Below are 13,708 nucleotides of genomic sequence, written 5' to 3'. Positions count from 1 at the left end.
TCAAATGACCTATAATTACAATCTCAAGAAATCAGAAGAATGTAATATGATTTTTTCAAAAAGCAAAGGAGCTCAAGCTACAACCTAAAAAATTATCCTTCAAAGGTGAACCTCATCATCAAGGAAGAAAGGTGGACCATTAACAAAAGAGAAACATTTGAGTTACTTTTATAATTTTAATTTTATCCTGGAGTCACTAGGATGCAACTGAAGATTTTTGAGTGGGGAAATGACATAGTTAGATCTATGTTTTAATAACATCAACTTGGCATCTGCATGAAGGATGTATTAGAGAGGAATCTGACCAAATTTGAGACAGTTGTAATATTCCAGACAAAAGGGTTGAAGGTTTAAATTAGGTAAGAGGTGAACTACAAAAAAAGTGACTCATTGTTAGTTTCAATCACCACATTGAATGATTTTGCTTAGCTTTTTTTTTTAATGCAAAAGCAATATGGAGTGGGCTGCGTATTGCCTTGTATTGAACATATTAAATAAAATGTACCAATAAGGTTTTTAAAGTTCAAATTGATATAGAAAACTTTGTACAGATTCAAGTTCAGAAGAACATTTTTCTAGGGTTCCAAAATTCTACATTATATATTACCCTTTTGAGAAAGCAATCGTACACTAACCCTGTCTTTGTCATTAAAGTGGTACAAGGTATATTTTCTTCAATATCCAAGTTCATTTATGAGTTGGAAATTTGTCTAAAAAATCCAATCAAACTAGAAATACGTGAATTTTTCTGTTAAGTACTGAATGCAAAAAGGGAAAGACAATAGGAATAGATTCTTACAATCACAAATTCACAGAATCTGAATTGGAAGAGCCCTCCAATAGACATCTAGTTCAATTGCTACCTAAGAAAGAATCCCCTCAATATCAAATCCAGACAAATAGTCATAATAGCTGTTGCTTGAAGACTTCACAGCAAACCTCTTCATCTACCTTCATCTTAGAATTTTAACCTTGATTCAATTAGTCTTGGCATTTATCTTAACTGATTACATAGGTTCAATATGTTGGTTCACTGTAACCAAATTTATTTGTTGGACTATTCACTTAGAAGGGTCCTATTGTTCATGAAGATAATGAAGAAACTGCATCCTCAGGAAAAGTCATCTTTGGATAAATCCTACTGAATTTTTAACTTATAAAAGGTAGGTAATTCCTATAATATCTGGAGAGGGTAACCAGGTAAATGTTCTTAGGAAAGATGGTCATTAAAGTTGTGGAGTTTTCTTGTCAAGGGAAAAACCTCAATGTTATGAGATCTCTGGAAAATAGTTGATAAATGTCTCTTGTTCCTTCAAATGACATTATTTACATCATTGGCCAGTAAGTATATGAGGTGTTGAAAAGACTGAATTATCTGAGATGAAAATAGGTATAACTGGTACTTATTTAGGAATCCACAATGAAGATATGACTGTATTCTAGAGATACTCCACCACCTCATTCCACTTGATGTGAATAGATATTCAAAGAATCACAGAGGTCATTTGATCCAATACCTCTTTCCACAGATGAGGAAAATGAAACCTATTGAGGTTGACTTACCCAAGGCAGTATGTGACAGAATCAGGTTTCTAACCCAGTTCTTCTGACTCCAATTTCAGTCCTCTCTCTATACTGCACCTCAGTGAGGACTCTTGGATGCTAGCAATGTTTTCCCCAAAAATATCTAATTTGATCTTACATGAATCCAAATACATAATCCATATGACACTTTTTTTAGAGTGTAAATTTCCTGAGGGTAGGGATTATTTCATCATTGTATTTGTATCTAACATCTAGTACATAGCAAAAACTTAATGCTGGTCTAACTGAATTGAACTGAATTTTCTCTATCTTGCTCCAACATTTCCCTGACTTCCTCTTTAATTTAAGAAGCATCAAGATATTTCCAATCTACTGCCCCTCCCCACTGATTAGATCAACATTAATAGGGTCTGGCAATGTATTTCAAGCCTCAAAATGTTGTATGGCTGAATTAGTTTGGGAAACAATGCTGATGGGGCAGAAAGAACTGGGAACTAAGGCACAAAAGACCTGGGTTTGATTGTCACACTAATAATAAGGTCACTTGACTTCTGTAATCCTTCATTTCCCCATTTGTGAGATGGGAATAATAACAGTTGTAGTACCTATTATCTGTATGAAATGCTGAAATGGATATGAAAGGGCTTCATAATCTATAAATTGTCATACATGTGAGAACCGTTACTATTCCTATGCCACTGAGAGATATGAGTGTGAGTTCGTCCTTCGTTGCCAAAGACCGTGCCATCAGAGAAATGATGACGTGACTTGCACTTGACTTTGTTTTGAGTGAGGGAGGGCTGTGCAGGTCACCAGCCTTACTTCTCCTCCAGAGCCATCTGGATCCAGGGACCAGTTATTCATCTGGATGACTGGAGATGACCCAGGATGAGGCAATTGGGATTAAGTGAACTATAAATTAAAAAGGAGTTTCTAAAAAGGCAAATAGTGATGACATGAAACACTACAAAGATAGTGAAATTCTCAAGTGTTTATTGAAAAAAAGGTTTTCAGTGCTTTTCATGGTAAAAAGCAGGAAAAAGTCCCAAGGCAATGTACAATGCACAATGGACTGGAAACCAGGGTCCTAGTTCTTATTTTGATACTAACTTTTCATACTTACCTGGCATGTCAGTCAATAAATATTTCTTAAGCACCTATTGTGTTCTGGTCACAGGAATACAGCCTCGATGTGATTGTAGTCAAGACAGATTGTGAAGCATAAGCCAAGAAGCTGATGATATTATTTCTCTCTGGGTTACTTGCTTTCTCTGGTCTGCAGTTTTTTTTATTCTATAAAATAAAAGGATTGTATCAAATAATCTCTAAGGCTTGTCCCAGTCCTTACATCCAAGGACTACTTTGTTCATTGCTCAAAGCCAATATTATCTCTTTAAATATTTTTATTAAGTGTTTCCATGGGTTATTCATGAAAAAGGCATTTTGAATTTTCAATAACTCCCATGGGAGAAATATGCATTAGTCTAGATGACTGGTCATTACAAATATTTGAGGAATTCTGGTTATTCCAATTATTTGCAGAATCCAGAATGAACAGCATCTCCAAATGAACCCTGTATACCTTCTCCTGGTAAAAGAGAAGCTTCAATTCATTCTGTAGTGGAAATCTGAAAAGGATGAATCATGGTTGAAGTGGCAAAGAACCTGGAATAAATGTGTCTGGGAATTTCTGCAAGACGTTACAGAGGTGCTGGGGAAGAAATGAATGCATATATTCCACTTGATTTCTACCCTCCTCCCAATGTTCGCATAGCATACAATGGTGTGACTTCCTCAACTCAACCGGCTCTCTTTCAAACACTTTAGAAACTGCCTTCTTTGCCAAGCATCTTTTTGAGATGAGCATAGCTAAGTAGCTCAGAACTCAGGACGAAGGAAAATTGCTTCCAAATAACTTTGGCAAGGTAAGCAAGAAGACAAAGTTTGGAACTTTAGCATCGAGGTTTTTTATCTTTGCTTGCTTGAATGAAATAGAGTAACAGTGAAATTCTGATTTTATATACATATATAGATGTACATGTATATGTATGTATATATTCATACATCTATGTATATATAAATATGTGTGCATGTATATATGATTGTATCCATGCATGAGTATATGTGTATACATATATATAATATGTGTGTTTGTGTACACATACATGCAACCCTTCAAAAAGCATGAAGTTGTCAGCACCATGGGCCCTTAATGCCACAAAAGTAGCACTGTTGTGTGTGACTATAGATCAGTGTTTATAGCCTTTAGTCCAATGACTTGCTAGAAGCAGCTGATGGACATTCATAAGAGGAAGTATATAACATAAAACAATTTATTTTCTCCAAAGGGACTGAAATAAAACCTATTGGCACTTCTCGTACAAAAGGATACAGAGAATTTCTCTGTTTGTTTATTATTAGGATTCCAGTGACACTAGAGAAGATGCTGAGCCCTCTAGCTCCCTCTGGTTTTCAGTAACATTAGAGTTTTCTCTTCTCTTATCATTTGATCAAGTCACTTGTTTAGTAATTATGGATTATGAACAAATTTCTGAATAAATAAGTATATTGAGTTTCTCTGGTGTATATGTATGCATATGTGCGTATTATGCATATATATGTATATTAAGACTGATGAAACCTGCCTTGAAATCTTTGAAAACCATCTAGTAAACGTCTAAGGAGGGATTTGAACCCATGCCTTTTTTACTCCAAGTTCAGTACCCACTGTATCACATTGCTACCTTTTAGGTGTGAACTCCCAGGGGGATAGGCTGTTTTCTCTCCTTGAGTGCTCATGGTTAAACCATCCTCTGTACTCCAGCACATTCTCCTCCTCAGTTGTATTTGTTCTAGGAGAAGTCATTCCTAGTAATTATCCCTCTGAACTCTACTTATATTCTATTGAACTCCACTCTATCTATAACCTGATTTGTAGTAGTACATGATTGGTTTTGCTTTTCTGGTAAATTTAATAAAACTTAACCCCTTTAGAAAGTAAAGAGCTCACCCATTTGGGATGAAATTAACCCTCTGAGAAAAATATAACAGGGAAAACCCTGTGTGACTTTTTTTCCTTGGAGCCTTGAAGCCAATGCTACTACGATAGCGGTACCCTATAATATCGAGCAGTACCTAGAAGAAAAGACTTGGGTATACCAAAATGTATTTAATATACCAAAGGGAAAAAGCTCAAACTCTTTGAATTGCTAAAACTCATTCCAAAACCCAGAGCCCAGGACTCCATGCTGTTGCGTATTGATTCATCAATAGCTAGTGTCACTTATTTTATTAATCTAGTTTCTCCCCTGTGCTGAGGATCAATTTTAATAAAAAGCAGGCAGTTAACATATTTGAGGAGAATAACACAAAGAAATTCTGCATTCTTTGTGTCTCTCTAGTTTCATTTGCTTCTGTATACCTTTACTTATTTTTACTTCTTCATTCATGGAGTATTTGTTGACCACATGCTGCATGTGGACTCTACCACCCAAGTACCTCACTATTACTCTTCTATGATGAAATGGCAATATCCAGAAGAGCACCTGAACCTGCCCAAACCTCTACAGAAGAAATTTCACATCAGAAGCAAATTTCTCCAGTTGACGAAGGGTCAAAGGATATAACAGGTAGTTTTCAAGAGAAGAAATCCTAACTATTAATAATCCTATAAAAAATCCTACAGACCACTCATAATTAAGGAAATTAATATTAAGCAGCTATGAAATTCCACCTCTCATTCATTAGATTGGCAGAAGTGATAAAAGTAGAGAATGACAAATGTTGATGGGGCTTTGGAAAAATAGATACAATGATACCTTGTTTTGATTTTGGAGGGAGGAGGTGAGACAATTAGGTTTAGGTGACTTGCCCAAGGTCACACAGCTAGTAAGTGTCAAGTGTCTGAAACCAAAATTGAACTCAGGTCTTCCTCACCCCAGGGTTGGTCCTCTATTCATTGTGCCACCTAGCTGCCCTTAATGAAGCCCTGTTGATGAAACTGTGAACTGGTCCAGCCATTCTCAAAAGCAATTGAGAATGATGCGAAAAAGTTATTAAACCAGGTATAACTTTAGACCTAGTGGTACCACTACCAGATTTATATCTCAAAGAAATCAAAGAAAGAGGAAATGGTCACATGTGAATATACAAAAAAATATATTTATAATAACTTTTGATGGTGGCAAAGAAATTGAAATTAAGGAGTATACATCAATTTTGGATTTACATAATATATGAATGTAATAGAATATTATTGTGCAGTAAAATTAGAATTAATAGCTTCAGAGAAATTTGGGAAAACTTAGATGAATTAATACAGAATGATGTAAGCAGAACCAGAATAATTTATATTTTAACATCACCATTGAAAGACTTAAGTACTCTGATAAGCACAGTCAGCAGTCATGATTCTAGAGGACTGATAATAAAGAATGGTACTCAGACCCTTGGAAGTAATAGAATAAGCAAAATGAATCATACATTTTTGACATGTCCAATATGGGAATTTTTCTTGCTTGACTATTCTTGTTTTTTACAAAGATTTTCTGTTTTTCAGTAGGACACAGATTAACCTTTGATAATTGAGAAAATAATTTTTAAAAAGAAGCAATACAGATTTGAAGGCATGGAAGAATCTGTGCCAAAATTCTCTCAAAGAGGGAAAGATGACCAAAAATAGAAAAGATATAGATAGTTTAAATGCAAGAAAAAAAATAATCAATGCCAGGTAAGTTATACCATCATCACCACCTTGACCACCATCTCCCCTCAGACCCTGAAGGAGATTTGAACCCTGTACCCAAGAGCCTTGGGAGTAACATCTCCCAAACTACTAGACTTACTTCCATTCTAGTCCTCATATTCATCATTGAGAGAGCTATAAACAACTACTGACCAATGGCCACCGACAGGCAGATAAGTATAAAAACTCTGAGAATGGCAGCTCATTCCTCCCCCAGACCCCTGGTCCTGCTTCCAGTCCAACCCTCTTTGCCATCATCCAGAGAAATAATTCCTGTGAAGAAGTGTTCAAACATCCCCACCAACTCCCAACAACGTGCCACCCACGTAGCATGCAAGTCAGCCTAACTGAAACAACTGGACACTCTGAGGGAGAGACAGGAGGAGGCATGTACCAAGCAAGGCACCACCACCTCAGCCACTATATTTTCTCAGACCTCAATGAAGACAGCTCAGCACCCCAAACCCTAGAATCTTTGGAATAGCAATGCTTTCAGCTCAGTGTCTGCAGCCATCATCCCAAAAAGCAGATCTGGTAGAGAGGCAGTCTGGTGACTTCTGTGCTACTGAAGCTACTAAAGACCCAGAAAGCGAAGTTCTCATCATCAAAATCCTTGTCACTGTCACATGGTTCAACATGATAAACTGATATGATTTTATGAGTCAAAATGACATTAAAGAAGAGGGATTATCATCTGCTTTGTTGCTACAGTCTTAGAACAATGGGACCTTGCTATATGACTTGCAGTTGAAATCTCCATATGTCAATCAGTCATTCATTGTTTCTTATGTGCCAGGTACTGTGCTAAGTGCTGGAGATACAAAAAGAGATTAAAAAATAGTCTCTCCCCTTAAGAAACTTACAATATACATAATGAGGGAGACAGCACGCAAATAAATATAGGCAAAGCAACTCTAAACAGGATAAATAGGAAATAATCAACAAAGGGTAGGCAAGAGAGTGATTAGGAAAGCGCATTTTATTTGAGACTAGAATGAATCCAGGGAAGTTAAGTGTGTGGATAGAAGAGGGAGAGTGTTCTAGGCATGGGCCATAGCCAGAGAGAATGCCCAGAGCCAAGAGATGGAGTGTCTTATTTGTGTAACAGCCAGGAGGCCAGTGCTACCGGATCAAAGAGTAAACATCAGGGAGTAAGGTTTAAGAAGACTGGAAAGGTAGGGGGGGGGGGGGGGGGAGAGGTTATAAAGGACTTTGAATGCTAGTCAGGATTTTGTATTTGATCCTGGATTTAATAGGGACTTACTGGAATTTAAGTAGGTAGTGACATGGTCAGATCTGTACGTTAGGAAAAATCACTTAGGTGACTGAATGGAGGATGGATTGGGGTGGAGAGAGACTTGAAGTATGTAGACCCAATAGCAGCTATTACATTAATCCAGGTATGAGGTGATGAGGGCCCATACTAGGGTGGTGGCAGTGTCTGAGGAAAAAAAGGTAAATATTCAGGAGATCTTGCAAAGGTAAAATCAGTAGGCTTTGGTGACGGATTGGGCATGAAGGATGGGGTGAATAGTCCAAGATGACTACTAGATTGTGAACTTGAGGGACAGGAAGGATAGAATTGCCCTCTACAGTCACAGGTAGAGGGGGAAAGTACTCTATGAGGCAAAGGTTAAGATTCAAGTATATTCCAGATGTGGCGAATAGGCTGGACTTCCTGTCCCAGAGGCAAGCTAGCTAAAATAGCCCCTCAGGATTCTAGGGATACCCTTAAGGAGTAGTGGACTATCTTTCTCTAATTATATCTACTAGAATCCTTTTTCTAGTGTAGTTTCCCTTGCCCCTTAGCTGCCAGTGTTTAATATCTTAACTCCATTTAGAAAATTAACATCCATTAGCTTTTACAAAAGGATATTTACTTTGAAGACAAAGCAAGAACAAAAGGATAGATATTTCCCCCCAAGACCTGTAGGGCAGACTCTCCCCTATGCCACTTAGGTACCTAGGAAGAGTGGTCACAGACTTAGCATAGTTTCTACATAACATTGGTCCCACTAAGTGTCCAAACAAGACATAGCTGCTGCATGAATCCTCATCCTAGCTTAGCTGGGTTTTAAAAGTTACTCTTTATATTTGAGAAATAAAGATAATACATTAGATTGCTTTCCATCTCAGGAATGGGAAGGGGAGGGAGGGAGAGAGGGATAGAATTTGGAACTCAAAATTTTTTTTTTAATTAAATTATTTTATTTGTTTTCAGTGTTCTACAATCACTTCCATATATCCTGGATTTTTTTCCCTTCCCTCCCCACTCCCTCCTTGAGATGGCATACAATTTTATATAGGTTCTACACAAACATTCCTATTAAATACATTTTCACCTTACTCACGTTGCATAGAAGAATTAAAATGAATGGGAGAAATCATAAGACAAAACACAACATAATACAAAAAAAAATGATCTCTTTCATTCTGCGATCAGATTCCATAGTTCTTTCTCTGGATGTAGAAGGCATTTTACCTCAAGAGTCTACTGGAAATTTTTTAAGTCCTTGCATTGCAATGCAACTAAGTCTACCAGAAAAATTCCTGGTTCACTGTGGTTGTTGTTGTGTACAAAGTTCTCCTGGTTCTGCTCCTTTCACTCAGCATCAGTTCATATAAGTCTTTCCAAGTCTCTCTGAAGTCTTCCTGTTCATCATTTCTCATAGCACAATAGTATTCCATTACATTCATCTACCACAATTTATTCAGCCATTCTCCAATTGATGGGCATCCCCTTGATTTCCAGTTTTTAGCCACCACAAAGAGTGCTGCTATAAATATTTTTGTCCATGTGGGACCCTTTCCCATTTTTGTGATCTCTTGGGGATACAGTCCTAGAAGCAATATTGCTGGGTCGAAGGATATGCACATTTTTGTAGCCTTTTGGGCATAGTTCCAAATTGCTCTCCAGAATGGTAATACAAGATACATATTTCTTTTCTTTTTTTTTTTTTTTTTTGGGAGGGGGAAAGGCAAGGCAATTGGGGTTAAGTGACTTGCCCAAGGTCATACAGCTAGTAAGTGTGTCAAGTGTCTGAGGTCAAATTTGAATTCAGATCCTCCTGACTCCAGGGCTGGTGCTCTACTCACTGTGCCACCTAGCTGCCCAACTCAAAACTTTAAAAAAAAATTTTAAATAGTTTTAATATGTAATTGGAGAAAAATAATAAAATATTATATTTAAAAAAAAGAAAATTATTGTTTGGAGCCTCAGTGTTGGAATGACTGGCTGTAACTCCCAGTATGGACTCTACTTTCAGACTGCCTGACCTTTCAAAGCTCACAAGGTCATAGTCACCTTAAATCTCCTTCACCTAAGAGCAGAGAGAGTATACAAAAAAGGTGACAGAAGCAAGAGCAAAAGTATGCACTCACGGGCCACATATATGGGTGACCCTGTGGAGAGACAGTGACTCAAAGTCTCTGTCTCCATTAAGGGCTAAGTCTTTGCCTCCTCATTTGAACACACTAGTCAAGCAACAGCTGTCTCCAGGAACAAGGTCCAAGTTGACTAGAGCCTTTTGATTATTCCTTAGCACTAGCTTCATAGGCAATCAGAAAGGCTCCCCTTCATCATGTGTCTAGAGGTTACAGAATGCATGCTCCAAACCCTTCCAAAGCACTTCTTTATAGAACATCAAGCTTCTCTGGAAATAGATTCTCCAACCTCTTCCATGTGGAGGAGTGCATTAGCTAAGCAGGTGGATGCTTCCTTATCGGTGCCTTATTACACAGGTATGAGGGATGGTCAGTGCAAAAACATGGAGATAGAAGATGCAGAATCATGAGTATGGAAGAGAAAGAAGGTCATTTTGGCTAGCGTGTAGAGTGTAGGAGAGAAATTAAGTTCAATCAGGCTAGAAAGAGAGCTACATGTGAAGAGTTTTTATCTAAGAGGCAAGAGGAAACCACTGGAGTTGACTGAGGAGGGATGGTCAGATTTCCATTTAAGGAAAACAAATTTGTTAGCAGTGTTTCTGATAGACTGGACTAGAGAGAAACTCAAGGCAGGGAGACCAATAAGAAAGCTGTTGAAATAATTTAGCGGAGAGGTGATGAGGGTTTATGGTGATGGTTGAATGAATGAATAGAGGGGATTGGATGTGAAAGATGTTGTGAAGGGAGAAAGCAACATTTGGCAACTCACTGGTTATATGAGGTGAAAAAATATGAGGAGTCTGGGACTGCCAACCTGACAGTGACAGTGAAAGAATGGTGGTGCCTTTGACAGAAATAGGAAGGTGGGAGGGTTTAAAGGGCTTGGAGGGAAAGATAATGAGTTCAGTTTGAGACATATGGAGTGTAATACACACTGTGAAATATCTGATAGGCGATTGGTGATCCAGAACTGAATCTTGGGGGAGAGACTAGGGCTGGACATATAGATTTTTGGAGTGCCATCTGCATAGAAAGGAGAATTAAGCCCTTAAGCCTATGCAATCTGATGAGGAGAGAGAAAAAGAGAGAGAGAGAGACAGACAGACAGACAGACAGAGGCAGAGAGAGATACAGAGAGACAGATACAGAGAAACAGAGAGATAGAGACAGAGAGACCAAGGAAGAGACAGGGACAGGGAAACTGAGAGAGAAGCAGAGAGAGATAGAGAGACACAGACCAGACTGAGAGAGAGAGAGAGAGAGAGAGACAGAGAGACAGAGAGAGAGACAGAGAGACAGAGAGACAGAGAGAGACAGAGAGAGACAGAGAGAGACAGAGAGAGAGACAGAGAGAGAGAGACAGAGAGAGACAGAGAGAGACAGAGAGAGAGAGAGACAGAAAGACAGACAGAAAGAGTCAGAGAGAGACAGAGAGAGACAGAGGGACAGAGATAGACAGAAACACAGAGAGAGAGCAGGGTTTTTTTTAACCTTTTTGTATACTGGACCCCTTTGACAGTCTGATAAAGCCTATGGACATCTTTTATGCATTTTAGATGCACAAAATATCTAAGATTAAAAATGAAAACAATTATATTGAAATAAAGTTGTAATTACTTCCCATCCACCTTCACAGACTACCTCTCTGAAATCTTTCCATGAATCCCTTGGAGATCTGTAGACCCCAGGATAAGAATCCTTGATATAGAAGAAGAAGAGAGAGAGACCAGAATAGACAACAAAAAGAAATATACAGCTACTGACCCACATATCTGCTTTCTCATCTCTGTAAAATTCTTACAAGAAAGGTGCATCCTTAACAAAAGCATTAAAAGGAAGGCTAGGGTAATTTTCATGGTGACAGTTTTCTGCAACAAATACCATATTCTTACAGTCATACAAGTGACAAGAACTATAACAAACAGATGATCCTGATGTTTTTATTGTTTGTTGATTATAAAAATACATTTTACTCATTACAAAAACTAGACTTAAGGGCTCTCCTGCAACAAAGCATCTCCAAGGTATATATTAAGATTCTATCCATCTTCAAGGACACTGCTATGAAGACACAATGGAAGAAATAACTTCATTCAAGGATTCTCTGAATATTAACATCAAGTCCCATATTAGACCTCAGCTTGTATGTCATTCTATAGCTCTGGTATCAGTAATCAGGCAATCTGTGGGTTCTGCCCCAGCTAGTCTGGATTCTCCTTGCTTAGCTTCTTCATTTCCCCGAGCTGATTCTAGCTTTGCTGTTGTAACACTTTTACACACCTCCATTGATTTCCAGGTCTTCTTTTTGTGCAATTAGGGCATAGATAGAGGAATTTACCGGTGTTTCTTTTTGGCTTTCTTTGTCTTTGGTCATCTTGGGATTCTTTTCAGATAATTGACAAGGTTTATGCAGGAGAACTGCACTTCTCTATTACCTTTCACACTGACATCTTTACTAAAAATCCTATGCAGTAATTTCAATGATGGCAAACTACTTCCTGACTCAAATCCCATCTTCAAGCCACCACAGTGCTGCTGTCTGGGAATCATGGAAAGATCATGATCACTTGCAGAATCGAAATCAAAGATAACACAAAGAACATAGTAGGTACAAATGGGCTGAGGCATATTACCAATGGGGTTCACAATGAGAAAAATTATATAAACAAGACCAACAAGAATATGTATGACTAGAGTGTCAGTGGAATGGACATATAGTGAAATTGATCACAAATGAACACTCTGGGTGCTACACTGGTATGTAGGAAATAGTGAAACATAAACATCAGTGAATACTGTTGTCATTTCCCAAGGTGACTGTCTAGATCCTGGGAATCTGAGTGCTGGGGATTCCTAAATGTACCTTGGCAGTTTGTGCAGGTTCCATTGGATGGAAGTGCTAAGTCCCTGGCTCTCTGTGGTCCTCAGAGTGTCAGTCTCATTCTGTCCTGCAACTACACCTCTGTCTTAAGGGGAATGATGACCCATCATCAAGGGCTTTGTAGATCTACCCAACTAAAATTTAGCTTTGTTTCAGTACCCATTAGAGGACCAGCCTCCAGATCCAGTGCTCTATTCTATTCACTGTCACCTAACTGAAATAATTATTGCTGTTGTTGAGTGTATTGGGTATTTCTAATTGTCTGTTGTATCTTTTTAAAAGATTCTAAATAAATAGTCTCTAAGTGGGAGCCAGAGGCTGAGCTCTTCAACAGACTGAAGTGCAAGAATTTTTAAATGACTATTTTCTTCTTATAAGAAAAGAAAAAAAACAAAACAAACAAAAAAACCCTCTTCTCTGGCCTCTTTCAAATTCTGGGTTTACAGTTGTGTTTGTGGGTTCCCAGATAGAATTTACCCTCATTATTATTATCATTGAGATTATATAGACAGCAAATCCATCATCTAGTGTCATCTAACTCTTATAAGAAAGTTTGGCATATTAAATGACATCGAGAGAATGCAACTGAAAACTCCTATACAATGAAACACTTAAAATAAGATTGATTATAATTCCTAGTGGCCTTCTTGGGTCATCGATACACTTCAGAATTGGAAATGCAAATGTAGATGTTGTGAGTGATAAACTGAGGACTTTCTGAGGTGATATCTATGAAGCATCCATTTTCGCCTTAAGCTGATATATCATAGTTACAATAATAAGGAATCCAGGGCAGCTGAGTTGGGGACAATAGCCCTGAGGATTCCTCTAGCCTCTTTCTTTCTCCCTCCCTCTCTCTTTCGCACACACACACACACACACACACATACATGCATGCACGCATGCACACACACACACACATACTGGAGCTGCCTGTAGGTATCAGAGAAAAGCAAAGAACTTTAAAGGCTGGTCACACAAGACTAATACGCTCTACTGTGATTGCCAAGTCACTTATCTTGAACGGAGAGAAAAAGTGAGGTAGGTGAGACTTATTCATGGTGGAGCAGCCTGCCTGTATCAATGTGTTGCTCTTAGGTGACTTTCTTTAATGTAGGTATTTTCCTTTCATTAGTATGTCCCTTGGGAAATCT

This window comes from Notamacropus eugenii, chromosome 1, assembly GCF_028372415.1.
Source record: "Notamacropus eugenii isolate mMacEug1 chromosome 1, mMacEug1.pri_v2, whole genome shotgun sequence".
In the NCBI taxonomy this organism is placed as follows: Eukaryota; Metazoa; Chordata; class Mammalia; order Diprotodontia; family Macropodidae; genus Notamacropus; species Notamacropus eugenii.
This window is presented reverse-complemented; position numbering follows the sequence as displayed.